The sequence below is a fragment of the Gymnoscopelus braueri genome, assembly GCF_963280865.1.
Source record: "Gymnoscopelus braueri genome assembly, chromosome: 4".
Taxonomy (NCBI): Eukaryota; Metazoa; Chordata; class Actinopteri; order Myctophiformes; family Myctophidae; genus Gymnoscopelus; species Gymnoscopelus braueri.
Window position 1 is genome coordinate 11,020,891 of NC_137605.1, and position 19,639 is coordinate 11,040,529.

A 19,639-nucleotide genomic window follows, 5' to 3' on the forward strand; every position below is an offset into this window, starting at 1 on the left:
TACAAAAACACTGTTTGCTTTCATGGCTGATTAAGTGCTAATGGCAATTAACGGTTGCTATCTGTCAGCTGTTTTAGTGTTGTTGTGACATGGTGATAGGACAATAGCTGTGTAACTGTAACATGCAGATTAAAGTATTTTTGGTGTATTATGTGTGTATAGTAGGTGTGTGTATGTACGGTATGTATCTACCTATCTATGTTATCTGTGTTCTGTAATGCAAGTTGTACTATGTACCATCTTGATAGACTTGGGTCACTTGTTGTTTTGTTGAACCAAAATAAAATTGTGCACCAACCTAAAATGATTCTGATCAATCAATCTACATAGGCCTATCTATCTATCTATCTATCTATATATCCGTGTTTATCAAATGTTTAATGAATGGTCAACATAAACAAAACAATATGTAAGTCGAACAGTATAAGTGCTTACCTTGTGTTGGGTGATGAGACCATTGGGCTCCACTGGCTCCTCCCACTTCAGGAAGATCATGTCATCGAGTGAAGGTCAGCGTCTCAGGCACAATGCCTCCGGGAATTGCCAGGAATCGTCAGAACAAACATTTGTGATGAAATTGAAGTGCTAATCCCAGAACAATCAAACCATGTCAATATCACACAGATGCCAATGTCACAGTGGATCACAACATATAGAACATGAAAAAACACCCAGGACCCTATCTTGCATTGGCATTTTTTACTACGCACGCGCACGCACACACACGCACACGCACACGCACACGCACACGCACTCACACACACACATAATCTAAATTGTATTCATTATCTTTTTCTGCTCTTAAAAAAACTCATGTCTGTGCCTGTCTGGAGCCCTTTCTTTCTCTGACTCGCTTTCTCAATCTCCACCTCTCTCACTTTCTGAGAAATCGTGTTTGTTTTGTCTTTTTCATGGAGGAATTGATTTAGCATTTAGTCACGTTTCTGCATGGAGACCATCTTCCATGGCACAAAGGAATAATACCAGATAAGAAATTAGTGCAAGGATCCTCTCCCAGGCTCAATGGAGGTTCACAGATAAAACCAGTTCTTCTTTTGTAATGCTGATGCAGCATCATCAAGATATGACCAGCTCCCTCTTTAATAATGCCCACTAGATGGGAGCTAGTAGTTATAAATGCTCTACTTAGAAGTACATGGAATCAAATTTGGTTTCAATTATTGTCACTACTTGGAGGTGCAATGGCAGCCCTCACAAAATTATTAAAAAACTAGAATAAGTGCTCCTCGGAGCACAGGTCTCCGCCAGGTTAGGTAGGTTATTGTGGCCTCCTGATGGCGCTATAATAGGCCAATGTGAAAAGGGTGGCCGTTTCTTCTTAGGCTTTTCACGGCAATCAGACACTGCATTCATGATTTGAGGCTTTTGTTCCAAAAATGTGTTTTGCTAAATTAGAGCTACTGGTGGCGCTATAACAGGCCTGAAACATTGTGCCGCCCGCATTTAGAAGACCTGACCAAGTATCTTGGGAACTCTGTCCTGACTTGAAGCAGTGGAGCTGGGAGAAAGTACAGCTGGGCTTCAGGGTACATCAAGAGAAGACTCCTGTGACATCACAATATCTTGTCCTCATCCATGACATCCACTGCTAGCAGAAAAACACAATGCCTTCTACAGTAGCTAAATCAATGGTTAGTGAAGTCACCAGAACACAGCGAGGGACCAGCCCTCATTTGCAGTGATGCTGAGCTCACAGTACAGTATAAGAGAACAGATAATCAAATAGGTAAAAGAGAAAGTTTAAAAGAATGAGATAAATGAGAAACAAAATGAAAGGAAAGAAGAACTTTTTTTTTTGATTATGCCACAACAGAGTGGTCTATCCATTTTTAGTGCTTTGTGATTTATTCCAAGTGTATAATTGGACACTTGATGACAAGTACAGAAGGTAAATAGGGCTCAGTTGAAAGTACTGGATCAGACTGTATTTAATTCAACCACTGTTTATTGTTGAACCAGGATGAAACAAGTGCATTATGTTTGAAAATAAATATATTATTTAGCTGACACTGAGGCGCTGTCTACAGATCAAACTGAATGATTTGTATTTATTTAATAATTTATTACAACAACATTGATATAAAGCCTTGTAATAAAGCCCATTACTTTAAGGTTTGTTAGCTTTGTATGTAGTATAGTGACTTACTGTCCACATCCGTCTGAAAGGTGACCTCTCTGCCCTCCTTCTTGCCCTCAGGGTTGGCCAGGGACAGGCGGACATGGACACCATGGTATGGCAGCAGGTCGCGCAGCGTGAAGCGCGAGACGTTGCGCTCCACCGCCAGGCACTCGCGCACGGTGGTGTTGTGTCCGCCACCGCCTCCCGCCGTGGCGTAGCGGTAGCACAGGGACACAGAGTAGGTGTGGCAGCGCGTCAGGTTGAAGGCCAAGGTCTCCCACTGCAGGGACAGCTGACGGGACTGGATGTCTGTGGCCGTGAGACCCCGCAGCGCACGCATGGGCTCTGGAGGAAGAGGAAGAAGAAGAACTAAAATCAAACAGCAGGAAATACTGAGGGACGACCAGAAGAAAGAACACAGAAGTGCTTCCTGAAACTAAAAAGTCACAGGTTTGATTCCTACAACAGCCAACATCTCCAATCCTGATCCCTAAAAAATCTATCAGACAGCTGCAGTAGATTCAGAACGCTGCTGCTCAAAGTGAATCTCTCCAGTTTACACTGGCTCCCTGTCTGTCAAAGAATTGATTTCAAAATAGTATTGTTTGTTTATAAAGCATTGAATGGTTTTAGGGCCAAAATACATTCTTGATCTTGTAATACACCATGAACCATCCAAACTTACACACACGCGTGCAGGGGAGTGGAGTTTCAAAGGAAAGAAAGAGATCACACACACACACACACACACACACACACACACACACACACACACACACACACACACACACACACACACACACACACACACACACACACACACACACACACACACACACACACACACGATATGCGTGACTCAGGGGTAAAATGTTAAGCAATCAATTCCTAATTATTTCTAATGAATAAAAATACTTTCCCTAAACACTCAGGAGAGTTGTAATTGCAAGAACATATAATTGGCTATTTTTTTAAAAACAATTATAAGGTGACTCCTCATCAATAACAAACAGGTGACTCCCCCACTCTTATTGTTTCTGAGGTTTTCTCCCTCTTGCATAATAAAAGCATCAGTGTGGTATCAGCATTCCACCCCAGCTCCCCCATGTTCACCCCACTGTCCCATCAGGACACAGAGGTCAGGCGTCTCCTGCCAGCGCATCACGCCCACATCCCCACGGTCACACAGAAACTCACACCAATTACACTAATTAAACAGACAGGCCCCCCACCCGCCTCTGTGTCGACGGGCAAACTGACTATTCTGTAGTTAGAGTTCTGTGTCTGGAGGCTGAATCCACATTACATAAACAAAAAGTAAAGAATAATAATGTCAGTGTAACACAAGGGTGTCAGTTCCACTGATTATGTTATGGAAACATAATACATAACAGTACAATAATCTGTGTGACTTTGGAGGCCTGAGCACAGGCTAAAGGAATGTACGATGGAGTTGTAAACAGTGGCAATAAAAGGTTGTAAATGTGCACAAGTAGGATATATTTAGCCCAAAAAAATTGAGGGAGAGAGATGGATTGTTACAGGAAACTGACCACGGCCAGCGCAACATTATGGCTAAAGAACTGGCAGGAAAATAGAACATTGTCCTGTTATCTTTTGTAATCATTGAATGATTTGTGGTAACAATGATGATGTATTTCCAGGAATAGGATCAACTTCATAGGTCAACATCAAAATAGTGTTCCGGTTGTGATTTGAGTTTGAGAGTATATAAGAAAGGGTCCATGGACAACAGCTTTTGCACGGCCATAATAAAGACCATTAATTCAACTCATCATTGAGAAATCCTCAATAGTTACACAACTCAACTCAACCTTTATTTAAGAGCACATTTAAAACGACCATGGTTGACCAAAGCTGCTGTACAGCTAAAAAACAACAAACGAGAAAACACAACAACAAAAAAACAAGCAAAACATTACACAAATGAAGCACAAAAGAAGGGCTAAAAGCAGCAATACACAGTAAAGGCAAGGGTTTGACACTAAAGTAGAATTGAAGGCCAGGGAGAAAAGGTGAGTCCTTAACTCATTGACTGTCATTAGCCCGAGACTCACACTGCCATTGACGAATTGACGAGTGTGTGGTGTTTTCAATGGTTTACGCTAGAGGGCGCTGTTCTGCAGCCTGTGAAACATGATGATGATGATGATGATGATGATGAAGACCACAGCCAAAGATCACGTGATCACAACAAAATGGAGTTGGTTTCGTTCAGTATTATAGGATTTATTAAAGTAATTATTCTCTGCTTTCTGTTGCTTTTTGGCGAAAACAAGCCACTTTCAACTGCCCACAACTATGGAATGGATTATCGCGGCAGCACAAATTCGATTTAACGAGACCCCCCTACGACTTTTAAAGCGATCGGTGGGTGGATCGGCGGGCGGAAAAATATTCTATGATTTTTCACGCTTGGAATCGCTGGCAAGGGCAGCCATGGAGGATGTTTAACTCTGGCAGTCAATGAGTTAATAATGATTTGAAGTGTAACTGCTGGACCGGTCACTGCAGGGTTAAACCCTGTCTCTCTCCACCTCCAAACCCAACAGAAACAAGGAGCACTGTCTTTTTAGTTCCTCCCTCCATGGAAAGGCTGACTGAGATGTACAGAGAGCCTCTATCCACTGTCACACAGACTAGCCAGTGTTCACTAAGACATCCAAGCTGACGGCTGCTGGTGGGTGGGGGGTTGAGCCAAAGACATCCTCAGCACCACATCAATGAGGACAATTTGTCAATGATCATTATTAACACAATCCATGCCTCTTTTTTTACATGATATCATGGCTTTGCTTTGTTCTTTAAATAGGGCTGTTGAGTAATGGGGCTGAGGGACCTTGACAAGCATGCGCGCACGCACACGCACACACACACACACACACACACACATTTCCTTTCACTTTTCTACTTTATGTCCCACACATACATTAGTGCTTATAAATGGACGTGCGCTCACATACATTCATGAGCAGCTAAAGCTTATCAGACACAAAGGTCTTATCTCTACCCTGGGCTCTTACACTTCCCTGAGCTCTCAACCTCTTAAGTGAAATTCCATAACAGCACCATGCAAGCCACAGTCCTCTGCAGTTACCCGCTTCTACCCTTGTAATTGTCTGTCTGGCATCTCCTTCTGGGCAGAAACATGAGCAGGGCATCGATCTGCGTCCGCTGCAGACCAAAGCCATGGCAGACGAATGGACGGGCAGGTAATCAGTATACTGGTAGGCAAAGCAGGAAATGTTCTAACAATTGTTTAGTGTGACTGGGGATTGTCTAAATGGTGCAATTGATAGTCTGCACGGTTCGAGAGCCGAACAGAGCAGGGCATTTAACCACAGAGCCGATGAAAGCACCGCCACAGAGGGCACAGTGTGCTCATTGTGGGTTTTCTCAAACTAGTGCCATTCAGCCGGTTTGCCTACTAGTCTATTAGTCTGTATGCCACGCGTGCCCAATATGTCTTTCTAAATAAAGTATTTCAATCAATCAATCAATAATAATTTAGCTGGAAACATTCAAAAGCTTTTTAAGGAGAGAGATGGTAATTATGATTTAAGAAACAAACACTGGGAAAGCCAGACACACAGCCGGGCGGGCGGCGGCCATGTTCACATTTACGGCCATTAGTTTTACAATGTCCTTATGAGGACACGCCTCCTCGAATCCTCACACCCATGTATGGCAGAGTTGCCACGGCGACGCAGATGAGAAGGAGGAGGGGGAGGAGGGAGAGGAGGAGGAAGGGTGTGGGAGCAGAGAATATGAGCCTCCAGACCATTAAGCATCATGGTCACTCACACAGCAGAGCATCTCAGGCTCTTCTGGTGGCTGATTCCTATAGGATGGGTGGGGAGCTTCTTTTTGTTACCTATAAATGGACTGCATTTATATAGCATGTTTCTCCAAAGCGCTTTACCATGTATTTCAAATTCACACATAGACCATGCAAGGCACCAACATACTCATCGGGAGCGATTAGGGTTTCAGCGTCTCGCTCAAGGACATTTCGACACGCAGCAAGGGATCGAACTGGAAACCTTACGATTCCAAGATGGCTGCTCTACCTGGCCGCTCATCAGCGAGCGAGCTGCTAGTTGAGCGAGTTGCCTGAGTTGGCACGCCGTGGTGGACGGAGTCATTTATCTTCCCGTCTAAGCAAATCACAAGCCCAGTCCTCCCCAACCATCCTATAGGAAAAACAATATGCCTTCTGGAGAGGAAGCTCGCTGGTCTTCACCGACGGTGAGAGGGTCCAAGAATCCCTTCTGTTCACTGTGCTAATTACTGCCTCCCCAGGATCTCCACGACAACCTGAGCGACTTCTTCCTGGTGTTTTAAAGCTCATCAGAGTGGGGGTCAGTGGGTGCATAAAGAGAAATCACAGAGAAGTACCAAGCTAATCTAGCTAACCAGCCAGCTGTTATCTGTTAAATTAGCATGAAACCAATGCTGCCACCAGAGCTGGTGGCAAATCCCTTCCTCTCGTCTTCCTCCAGAGTTCACAAAGCACTGCATGCTGATAGTGAGTGTGTCTTTTTCCTTTGAGATAAGTGCATGAGAAGAAGACCCGATCAGTTCCAGTGTGTGATTGAATGTGTTTGTTCCCGGGATAAAAATAAAAAATAAAAATAAAAAAATCCTTTATGGGACAATTTAGCCAAGCAGAATGAAGCTGTCCCTCATGTACGCTCTTAATCTGTCAATAACACACTTAACTGAGAGTGAAAACTTAAAGAAATTGTGTCATTGTTCACAAATGAATATGGCTGCAAAAATGTCACATACTTTCCAAACGTGCACGTAAAAGGTGTGAAAGTATCTGATGAGGCACATTTTGCAGCCATCTTCATTTGTAAACAACGATGCGATCTAACATGGTTGGCAGTAAAATGCTGTGTCCTCGATACATAATGAACCGTAGCAGCGTATTTCCCAGCTCAGGTGCACAGCGTCTCGGGGTCTGCGACCTCACCTGCACACTTGGTCCTGCTAACGGGCCCATGCCCCCCTCCCCGGGCCGGGCCAGCAGCACGCTGATGTGGTACTCCGTGTCCTGGCCCAGGTGCCAGAGATTGATGTTGACGGCATGCACCTTCGTACAAAACCTGAGGCCCCCGAAATGCCCGAATGCCAAAGTCATTTGCCAATTGTTTGCTAACGTTATTATTAAGAGTTGTCTAGTGTGTTAAATAAGACTTGTGTTTCTTACTTTCTCACCTAAACGTAGTCTCCCTGGCTGCTGCTGCTGGCAGCGAGCGACCCTAGTCATAACATGTTGTATAATCGCGGTCAATCAATGAGGACAGTTGGTAAATAAAAATAAATCCACTTAGCCGTTGCTAACACTAATCATCATTTCCTGTCGCAATCCATTTTGTTTCTTGTTTATCATTATAATTGGCTTTGGAGTTTCCATTGTGCTTTGCAGAGCATACCGGTGACAACATGCTATGACAACTCGATTGTTTAACCATTTTGAACTATTAACCAAAATGTTAAGTTACTATCAACAATCTTTGATTTAACTGCCCCGACTTCTAACTTTTGTCTTGAACTTTATTTTTATTTCACCTTCAACGGCATCAGAATGCTACAGTGCTCCAATCATTTAGTGCCATCTTGTGGCGAGAGTTTTGTTTGCACTTTGCTTTCACTTAGTTCGCAATCGTCGGGTCCACTCGGGTTTCATTGGACCAGTCATTTCACTGTCAGAGCCCAGGGACCCGAGACAAACGGTATCGGTTCCCGGATCCCGGGTATTTCGGGGGTCAGGCTTACCGGAAGACCTCTAGATGCAAGTGAAAACCAGGACAATGAGCCAGAAGATCAGAGTTAGATCTGAGGCCGAGACCAATCCCTCATTCCTGTAGTCTTTCACTCTTCCTCCTCCCATTTATCTGCAGTTCATCTGCAGGTTCCTCCCGTTGACGGGACCGTACCTATGTTCCCCAGGTTCTATGTTCCCCGGGTCCTATGTTCCCTGCTTTCCTAGGGAGAGCGGAAAATATAGGACCTAACCTAAACCTAACCCTAACCCTAACCTTAGTGGGGAACATAGAACCCGGGGAACATAGGGATAACCCTGCAAGCTGAAAGTCCAAGCTGAGATATGTGTAGGACAACATCTGACCATGCGTCACCCTTTTGACAGAATGGAATCCCCTGTGGCGTCATTCCCGGTAGCCCTGCCCTCCCTGGAATGCTGAAGTGCCCATGTCACACTCTCAAATCGTAATGGGTTGATGCATCTCCTAAAACAATACAAGTCAGAAGCGAGGACTTGATCCCAGTAAGGCACCCGAGCGAGCCATTAAGTGAGCAAGTGGCTGTGCAGATCAGTGTGAATGTGAAGAGAATTGTAAATCATAACATCCTCAACAACATCTGACCAGTTGCGTATCGTCAAATCTGTCCCAACTCGTCACTCGTTTGATGCAACTGGTGCAATAATGCTCACATTTCAGGTCCCGATAGTTCAAAGAAAAATGCCTGCTGAATATTTTTGTTCGTCTTTATCGAGTCATCAGTGCTGATTTAATCTATGATCAATGTATTGCATGGCATTCTCTTACTATACTTCTGTACACAGCGGTTTCGTGAAACCAAGAACTCCATGCAATATAACTATTTAATTAATTATGTCTAGCCTCTCATATTTATATTTCACGAGGTACAGTAATAAATCCCACAGAATAAATAAATAAAAAGCCTTCAAAATGTGCTTCGGGTCGAAAAGATGTCAAAATACCGTATGGGAAGAAAAAGTGCAAATATATTATTCATGAGGAATGAGAGTTGTGATTGGTTTGATGCTGCATTGGAATCCAGAGTCTGACTGTGAGTGGAAAATGAGTGGATCCAGCTAATTAAAAGGATGATTAGCCATTCATTAGTGGGGCAGTAGGGGAGAGGGGGGAGATTTATGCAAGTCTTGTTAAGGATTCTGCTTTGCATTCTATAAAACAGATTACAGATGGCTGAGCGGAGACTAGTTTGTAAAAGCAGATCCTGCAAATAATTTCTGCATTTCAATCAATCAATCAATAATAATTTAGCTGGAAACATTCAAAAGCTTTTTAAGGAGAGAGATGGTAATTATGATTTAAGAAACAAACACTGGGAAAGCCAGACACACAGCCGGGCGGGCGGCGGCCATGTTCACATTTACGGCCATTAGTTTTACAATGTCCTTATGAGGACACGCCTCCTCGAATCCTCACACCCATGTATGGCAGAGTTGCCACGGCGACGCAGATGAGAAGGAGGAGGGGGAGGAGGGAGAGGAGGAGGAAGGGTGTGGGAGCAGAGAATATGAGCCTCCAGACCATTAAGCATCATGGTCACTCACACAGCAGAGCATCTCAGGCTCTTCTGGTGGCTGATTCCTATAGGATGGGTGGGGAGCTTCTTTTTGTTACCTATAAATGGACTGCATTTATATAGCATGTTTCTCCAAAGCGCTTTACCATGTATTTCAAATTCACACATAGACCATGCAAGGCACCAACATACTCATCGGGAGCGATTAGGGTTTCAGCGTCTCGCTCAAGGACATTTCGACACGCAGCAAGGGATCGAACTGGAAACCTTACGATTCCAAGATGGCTGCTCTACCTGGCCGCTCATCAGCGAGCGAGCTGCTAGTTGAGCGAGTTGCCTGAGTTGGCACGCCGTGGTGGACGGAGTCATTTATCTTCCCGTCTAAGCAAATCACAAGCCCAGTCCTCCCCAACCATCCTATAGGAAAAACAATATGCCTTCTGGAGAGGAAGCTCGCTGGTCTTCACCGACGGTGAGAGGGTCCAAGAATCCCTTCTGTTCACTGTGCTAATTACTGCCTCCCCAGGATCTCCACGACAACCTGAGCGACTTCTTCCTGGTGTTTTAAAGCTCATCAGAGTGGGGGTCAGTGGGTGCATAAAGAGAAATCACAGAGAAGTACCAAGCTAATCTAGCTAACCAGCCAGCTGTTATCTGTTAAATTAGCATGAAACCAATGCTGCCACCAGAGCTGGTGGCAAATCCCTTCCTCTCGTCTTCCTCCAGAGTTCACAAAGCACTGCATGCTGATAGTGAGTGTGTCTTTTTCCTTTGAGATAAGTGCATGAGAAGAAGACCCGATCAGTTCCAGTGTGTGATTGAATGTGTTTGTTCCCGGGATAAAAATAAAAAATAAAAATAAAAAAATCCTTTATGGGACAATTTAGCCAAGCAGAATGAAGCTGTCCCTCATGTACGCTCTTAATCTGTCAATAACACACTTAACTGAGAGTGAAAACTTAAAGAAATTGTGTCATTGTTCACAAATGAATATGGCTGCAAAAATGTCACATACTTTCCAAACGTGCACGTAAAAGGTGTGAAAGTATCTGATGAGGCACATTTTGCAGCCATCTTCATTTGTAAACAACGATGCGATCTAACATGGTTGGCAGTAAAATGCTGTGTCCTCGATACATAATGAACCGTAGCAGCGTATTTCCCAGCTCAGGTGCACAGCGTCTCGGGGTCTGCGACCTCACCTGCACACTTGGTCCTGCTAACGGGCCCATGCCCCCCTCCCCGGGCCGGGCCAGCAGCACGCTGATGTGGTACTCCGTGTCCTGGCCCAGGTGCCAGAGATTGATGTTGACGGCATGCACCTTCGTACAAAACCTGAGGCCCCCGAAATGCCCGAATGCCAAAGTCATTTGCCAATTGTTTGCTAACGTTATTATTAAGAGTTGTCTAGTGTGTTAAATAAGACTTGTGTTTCTTACTTTCTCACCTAAACGTAGTCTCCCTGGCTGCTGCTGCTGGCAGCGAGCGACCCTAGTCATAACATGTTGTATAATCGCGGTCAATCAATGAGGACAGTTGGTAAATAAAAATAAATCCACTTAGCCGTTGCTAACACTAATCATCATTTCCTGTCGCAATCCATTTTGTTTCTTGTTTATCATTATAATTGGCTTTGGAGTTTCCATTGTGCTTTGCAGAGCATACCGGTGACAACATGCTATGACAACTCGATTGTTTAACCATTTTGAACTATTAACCAAAATGTTAAGTTACTATCAACAATCTTTGATTTAACTGCCCCGACTTCTAACTTTTGTCTTGAACTTTATTTTTATTTCACCTTCAACGGCATCAGAATGCTACAGTGCTCCAATCATTTAGTGCCATCTTGTGGCGAGAGTTTTGTTTGCACTTTGCTTTCACTTAGTTCGCAATCGTCGGGTCCACTCGGGTTTCATTGGACCAGTCATTTCACTGTCAGAGCCCAGGGACCCGAGACAAACGGTATCGGTTCCCGGATCCCGGGTATTTCGGGGGTCAGGCTTACCGGAAGACCTCTAGATGCAAGTGAAAACCAGGACAATGAGCCAGAAGATCAGAGTTAGATCTGAGGCCGAGACCAATCCCTCATTCCTGTAGTCTTTCACTCTTCCTCCTCCCATTTATCTGCAGTTCATCTGCAGGTTCCTCCCGTTGACGGGACCGTACCTATGTTCCCCAGGTTCTATGTTCCCCGGGTCCTATGTTCCCTGCTTTCCTAGGGAGAGCGGAAAATATAGGACCTAACCTAAACCTAACCCTAACCCTAACCTTAGTGGGGAACATAGAACCCGGGGAACATAGGGATAACCCTGCAAGCTGAAAGTCCAAGCTGAGATATGTGTAGGACAACATCTGACCATGCGTCACCCTTTTGACAGAATGGAATCCCCTGTGGCGTCATTCCCGGTAGCCCTGCCCTCCCTGGAATGCTGAAGTGCCCATGTCACACTCTCAAATCGTAATGGGTTGATGCATCTCCTAAAACAATACAAGTCAGAAGCGAGGACTTGATCCCAGTAAGGCACCCGAGCGAGCCATTAAGTGAGCAAGTGGCTGTGCAGATCAGTGTGAATGTGAAGAGAATTGTAAATCATAACATCCTCAACAACATCTGACCAGTTGCGTATCGTCAAATCTGTCCCAACTCGTCACTCGTTTGATGCAACTGGTGCAATAATGCTCACATTTCAGGTCCCGATAGTTCAAAGAAAAATGCCTGCTGAATATTTTTGTTCGTCTTTATCGAGTCATCAGTGCTGATTTAATCTATGATCAATGTATTGCATGGCATTCTCTTACTATACTTCTGTACACAGCGGTTTCGTGAAACCAAGAACTCCATGCAATATAACTATTTAATTAATTATGTCTAGCCTCTCATATTTATATTTCACGAGGTACAGTAATAAATCCCACAGAATAAATAAATAAAAAGCCTTCAAAATGTGCTTCGGGTCGAAAAGATGTCAAAATACCGTATGGGAAGAAAAAGTGCAAATATATTATTCATGAGGAATGAGAGTTGTGATTGGTTTGATGCTGCATTGGAATCCAGAGTCTGACTGTGAGTGGAAAATGAGTGGATCCAGCTAATTAAAAGGATGATTAGCCATTCATTAGTGGGGCAGTAGGGGAGAGGGGGGAGATTTATGCAAGTCTTGTTAAGGATTCTGCTTTGCATTCTATAAAACAGATTACAGATGGCTGAGCGGAGACTAGTTTGTAAAAGCAGATCCTGCAAATAATTTCTGCATTTCGTGCAACCAAAGTGTGGAAAACAAGGGCCAAATAAATACCATAAATACTGTATGTGTTCACTGAGAGAGTGGCGAGGCTCTCTGTACGTCTGAGCTCCTTGTGAGGGATTTCATGGCCTTCTATCAATGCATTAACTGTCTGCTGCTGTACTGAGGGTTTAGCAACATCCTGGCAGAAGACTGCTCTGTCACACACCAAACACTCTGTATCACTAGACTACCTAATCCATGCTGCCACTTCTATCCATGGGATTAAGTTGGAGCCTCGCTCTCTTTATTTTTCTGATCTTCATTTCTCTTCCTCATCCTCAGAGCTCCCCTATACATTCCTGTCCGTGTCATGGCAGGGCTGTCACAGTAATGAAGGAGGGAGGCTAGACTCCAGAGTCAAGCCAGTCAACGTCTAACAACAAGCATGCGTTGACAGCCAGTGTGACAAACTCCAGTTTTGCAGAACAAGTATTGCATGGAGCTGTTGGTGGTGGCCACCTGCCGCTCACACATGGATCCCTCTCATACAGCTGGTGGAGAGAGCTTGAAGAGTTTAGAGAGAACACTGAGTCACCTCTTTTGTTCTTTTCTGCAGAACAGTGTGCACAACAATTGTTCATTATACATTTGGCTCTTTGGAGCATATTTATTTTATTTCGGGTCAGTAGGCTTCCTAGGTTCGCTAGGAACGTAGCGAACCACACCAGAAGGGAACGCCGTTAGCGAGAGTTAGCAAAAATGGCTAATAGTAATTAAACATTTGCCACTTACTATGTCTTTGCAGTCACTCGCGGTAATGCCCTTATTCCCACCCCAGTCACGTTAAGATTGACATGATGGAAAACAGACAGAAAACAAAATGATAAATGGAAAGACGGAGAGAGGAAGCAACGACATGGGAGGAAGATGAGAGAATTAGAGAGACAGAGAGAGAGGGAGAGAGAATGTTAGAATTGTTTTCATCAGTTTTCTAACCTTTGTGGTAGGCTACTACCTAACTGTGGTACCAATCTATTCCTAGGAGAAGAGCTAAGTCAACCCGCTAACAATGTCACAACATAATGCATTTCAATATGTGTGCGGCGCTTCTTATTTTACTTAACTGATTAAAAAGGATGACTGTCCAAGCGTGTGCCATTTAATTAGAAAAGCAGGACCATCACTCTCCATTTAATCACCCTTGTTAAGGTTGTAGTGATTAGTGATTAAGAGGGGGGGTACATGACATGAGTGTCATTGCTTACTGACAACATTAGTGGCAAGCTAAAAAAACACATCAGTCCACTTGTGAGTGTGGCTATTGAACAGAATGCAAGGATCACAGACGTGGGTTTGGTGCTTTTGGTACAGAGCATAAAAAAGGAAATTAAACAGAAAATGTCTCTGACACCTCAGAGCAGAATATATCTCCAGGAGAAAGTAGGGATGACAGAGGCAGAGAGAGAGAGAGAGAGAGAGAGAGAGAGAGAGAGAGAGAGAGAGAGAGAGAGAGAGAGGAAAAGAGTGGGAGACTCAAAGTAATGCAGTATGGATTGAGGTTCATAGTGCTGTTGAAAAGCTTAGAGGCATTCCTCACATTGTTTTACACCATTACAAGCAGTAGCATCCTTCATGTCTACAGTCTCAACAGCAAACCTTGAACCTAGAGCATTTGTCTTGTGTTCGGGTCATTATTTTTGTGTGTGAAATGAGCTGGCATGTATTCCTTTCTCTGGTGGACTCTGTGTCTTACGCTAGCCTATCTCTGTTGATCTTTATTTTGTTTGGATTTTTTTCTTTTGTTTCTTTTTGGGGGGTGGCTTATAAAGCACACTTTTCACAGACACTGATTAGGGTGAAGCAGACATTCTAGCAGCTGCACAAAAACACACCAACTCTCAATCATCTCCTCTCTCATATGCCGTCTCCGACTCTACCAGTTTCCAATTTCAAAAGAAAAGATGGCAGAAATCAAGGATAAATTAAATAAGCATGGAGAGTGCAAGGTGTTAAGCTAACAATCTGGCTCCAGCTAATTGGTGAGGAAATGACAAAACGATCTGTTAACTTGGCAGGAGCCCATGTGCCGAGATTGAACAGCAGCTGGCACTGCGGACACAAACACAAAAAAGATGGCAGAGGCAGGTTGATCGGCGAGACCGTTCCTGACGGTCTCTTAAATGTGGGACACAGGCGGAGGACAGCTAGCAACATGGATAGAGATGAGAGGCAAGTCACAGCACAGGCAGACCTTGCTGTATAAGACACCTAGCATGGCTATGACAGCTAATTACCAGAGGCATCTGTCCTCGTCACAGTGCCGTGGCAAAACCAACGGTTTCACATCAACCTCCCTCTGATGCCAACATTCCTGAGCGTTTCAAGGGAGGGTGTTTTTTTTTTACCCACATTTTTATCCCACAATTTTGTAACCCATTTTTTCACCCAGTGCCAATTGCCTATGTAATCCTGGGCGCTACTCTCCCTCTGCCAGCCTAGGGAGAGCCCAAAACTGAGCTCATGCCTCCTTCAATGCATGAGGCTAGCAAGCCGCTTCTTATAACCTGACAGGTGAAGGTTCCCGGGTAGGACGTAGCATGTTGGAGGAACACGTTATTCCAACCAGTTCCTTTCCCCTCCATCAGGCGCTCTGGCTGACCAGGGGGAGGCAGTATAGAAACCAGGATTACTGCATGTTTTTTGTGAGGGTACATCACAGGGAGAACATGCAAACTCCACACAGAAAGTCCCTTTCGCCAACCCCACCTAGGGTATGGGCACTGATGAAGCGGAGCCCACAGCGTCCCCGACGGGAATTGAACCCAGGACCTTCTAGGTGTGAGGCGACAGCGCAAAACCGTCACAAAAGCGTCACCGTAAAAAAATGGAAATAAAGAGAGGGTCTTATAAGGTACGCCATCCATTATGTGAATCACACATCATCCTGGTTTCAAACAATACAGTAAACCGGCCCCAGGGCCTATAGCATAATTCTCACAGGTGTGGTCTGTGGTCAGAGTCCATGTGAGTCTTGAACGTGCAGCTACTCTGTAATTGCAGCACCAGAACAGAACCTGAAAAGAAGCCCTTTCATCAGGGCTGTGAGAAAATAAACTGTCAGACCACAGAGAACCGTTTCCACCAGGGAGAGAGACACCGTAGAGAGAACTTCCTGAGGCATATATATCATTCCAGATGAAAGGAGAGGTATCTAAAACAGAGGCTCAATTTGAATAGAAGCAAGAGCCAGTGAAGAGATAAACAACAAGAAATGACAAAGTCATAATATACCCGCTTGCGGCAGGCTATTTTTGCCCCAATCTGCAGCACAAAATGTAAAAGTTGTCATTAAAATAAAATCTCAGCCATTCGAATGCAACAAAAATAACTCCACAGAGGTTCATTGGTTGGCTACCAATATAAAGTGTGTGTGTGTGTGTGTGTGTGTGTGTGTGTGTGTGTGTGTGTGTGTGTGTGTGTGTGTGTGTGTGTGTGTGTGTGTGTGTGTGTGTGTACAATATCAATGATAGTGAAAATAATTGATCTACAATCTCACAGATCTGCTATTTTCACCAGCTGATATAGTTACTTCATAATGTAGCCTACCCTTACCCAAGTCAAAACTACAGTGTTTCACTTAGAAATGTATGAACAACAAAAATGAAGACACACACACACACACACACCCAGGAGGACTGGTTGATAGTGTTGTATGCATTGTTCCTGGACAAAAGACCGGTGGTGACCAGTTAGTATTCATTTATGTATGAAAGAAAGAAACTATTTTCACAATAAACGAAGTGAGTCCATAGAATACAGGTAGCGTAAGGGCAGTCATGTTAAAAACATCAACAGTGGTGGAAAAAGTACTGTAATGTTTTACTTAAGTAAAAGTATCAATACTGCAATGTAACCCTAACCCTTTATAAAAGTGAAGCTCACAACTTGTCTTTTGATTTCACTGTTTGAAACAGCTAGGCTTGAGTTGTAATGCATAACTGCAAGTTTGCCCTTTTCACTACTGGCTTACATGAAAGAGAAACCCAAATGGGTCCATTTGGTTTCATTAATGTCTTTTGTAAATGAAGTATTCAATAAAACGTCATAATAAAAAATAGCAGATCTACAAGCTCACAAGGCGGCGATGCGTTGTGAGCTTGTAGATCGGCTTTTTTCTGATAAAATGCAGCTGATTTTAGCGTCATACCTTACATGAAAAATGTTGCTACAGTAACCTTGGTTGTAGTGTGTATTCATTCATTTGTAAACAGGGCAGTCATGTTAAAAACAGCAACAGTGGTGGGAAAAGTACTCGTACTAGTGTTGCCATGTATACTAATTACAAGCGACCTTGTTTTCTGTGAAGTTGCGTGTAAATGTAGGTAGTTGCTTGTTATTTGTTATTATTTTGTTGTGAGCTTGTAGATCGGCTATTGCCAAGTCGTCTATTATCAAATAGCCGATGCATATAGGTTTAAAGTGCTCATGTAGCCTAATAGTCACTTAAGTCTTTGGGCTTGTTTTCATTGACCTGGTTGCTTATTTTTCTCTCAAAATCTGGCAACCGTGTCATTGTTTAGACCAACGAAGAAGAAAATGGCGGAAGTGATCCTCTTTTCCAAGGCCCGTGTGAAAGACAGTATTATGTTGAGAAAATATAAAGTCATTACAGCACCATAACATGGTTAATAAATTTTGTTTTGGGATTTACAATACATGAAAATTACGAGAGTAATAACACGAATTGCGTCGATAACTAATGGGGAGCGGACATTAGCGCGCTTGGCTAAAAACAGTTAGTTAGTAACATCATACAAGCTAACTAGTAGCCAAATTCGGCTAGCGCTCGGAGGACTGCATAGTCCCATAGCTTGGGAGGACGAGGCCGCCCGTTCAGAGTATGGGAAAGTATCCCATTGGCTTAAACGACAGCCAATGACGCAAATCTGTCGAACAAATCTGTCGAATGCAAATGAATCTGTCGAATGCAAATTTGTCGAATGATGAGTCGTAGGTCTGCCTCTTCATAGACCCGCAGCTTTCGCTAAGCGGGTAATAATCAATCCAGTGTTTCAAAGGCACTGGGACTGAAGAAGGTCCCAGGCCTCTGTGGCCTTCAGTGCTTTTAGCTTTAAAACACTGTCTGGAATGCTTTATTTAAACACTGACACCCTCCGGGACGCCTGCAAGTGCAAAGACAGAGAATGTTCATTTAAGAAGTGGTTTTGTACAGAAAGAAATGCTCTCAATGGGCCCGGACGCATCGCAGGTTCGAGTCCTGATCCCGGCGGCCTTTGCTGCGTATCACTCCCCCATCTCTCTCTCCCCATTTCCTGTCAACCTACTGTCCCAGGGGCGCACATAGAAAGCTGGCCCACCCAATCGATTTTGCCAAAAGAAAATTAAAAAAATATTTTTTTATTATTTTTTTGATAATAAATCGGTAAAATCAAAAAAATATAATTAAATAACATAACCCTAACCCTAAAACCGAAATAAAGTAACGGGAAAAAAAAGTGACTTATAAGACAGTGTATAGTTGTACAGTAGACAGTTTACTGTATGAGGTCATGTTTGCACCACTGACCTCCAGCAGGAACTTGTCAGCCTCAGCAGCACGGCCAGCAGCCACACACTGGAAGGTGGCATTCTGCCCTGAGTTGACCTCTTCATCTCCCAGCCTGGAGAAGTGAGGAGCCTTATCTAGAGAGACAGCAAGGGGGGGGAGAGAGACAGCGAGAGAGAGAGAGAGAGAGAGAGAGAGAGAGAGAGAGAGAGAGAGAGAGAGAGAGAGAGAGAGAGAGAGAGAGAGAGAGAGAGAGAGAGAGAGAGAGAGAGAGAGAGAGAAATAAAAGGAGCACAAGACAAACAGTGATTTTAACTTTGGAAATATCAACATAAATTCCAAGTGGCAGAGAGCAGATTGCAGCATTAGTGGATGAGCTACTGAATAGATCTTTCAATGGTCCAATTATTTTCCATTACTATCATGAATGTCATTTAGTAACATTGTTCACCAGGTCTCTAATGCATTCATAACTTAATAAAATGCACAACAGCATTAATAATAATAACCACAACACAGTTTACACAAGGTCAAGGGTCACATCTCAGTAAATTCAAAAAAATCTATATCAGTCCAATAATGTCCCAGCATGACAACTGTATCAAATATTTCCTGGTTCACATTAGTTCCCAGACATTATGAAAATTATTTAGGATCTGATGGGTCCCTTACTCCCTTACATGTGATATGTATGTGATATGTATGATATGTAGCCTATGTAAGTAACTCTACAACACTTGAAATAATACTTGTTGACAAAAACATCATATTTAATGAATGTATGTGTGATTAAACAATAAACAGGGATTTTATTCACTCTGATTTTAAGTGAGTTAGTCAACATTTTCATCAGATACAGTATTACTGTAAACACACTGGTCTCACTTACTAAACAAAGATAATAATGCATGTACATTTTTATCTCCATTATTCACTTGTTTGCTTTGTTGAGTAAAATTATTCATATTTATTAAATATAAGATTTTTGTCTTTAACTTTGCACACCTACAGAGGTGACAGGTGCGTAGGAGAAGACCAAGGGTCCATCAAAGTTGAATAAAAAACTCTTTAGATGCAAAAAATAATACTTGTCTTGGGAGAACAAAGTTTCGGTCTATCTTATGTCAGAAGTCACATTTCATAAATGTTGTTTTCTCAATTAAAGTATTATATAGAGTATATTGCATGTGAAGACAGTGTGATTAAACCATGATGAACAACAACACAGTGAGAGTCAGAGCCCTGCAGGTTGACACACGCAGCTCAGCCTGACATCTCTGAAAACACAACCTGTCAGTCCAGATGATTGACAGGGAGACATGTTAGCGTGGCAACAAGCATCAGGGAGAAGCAGAT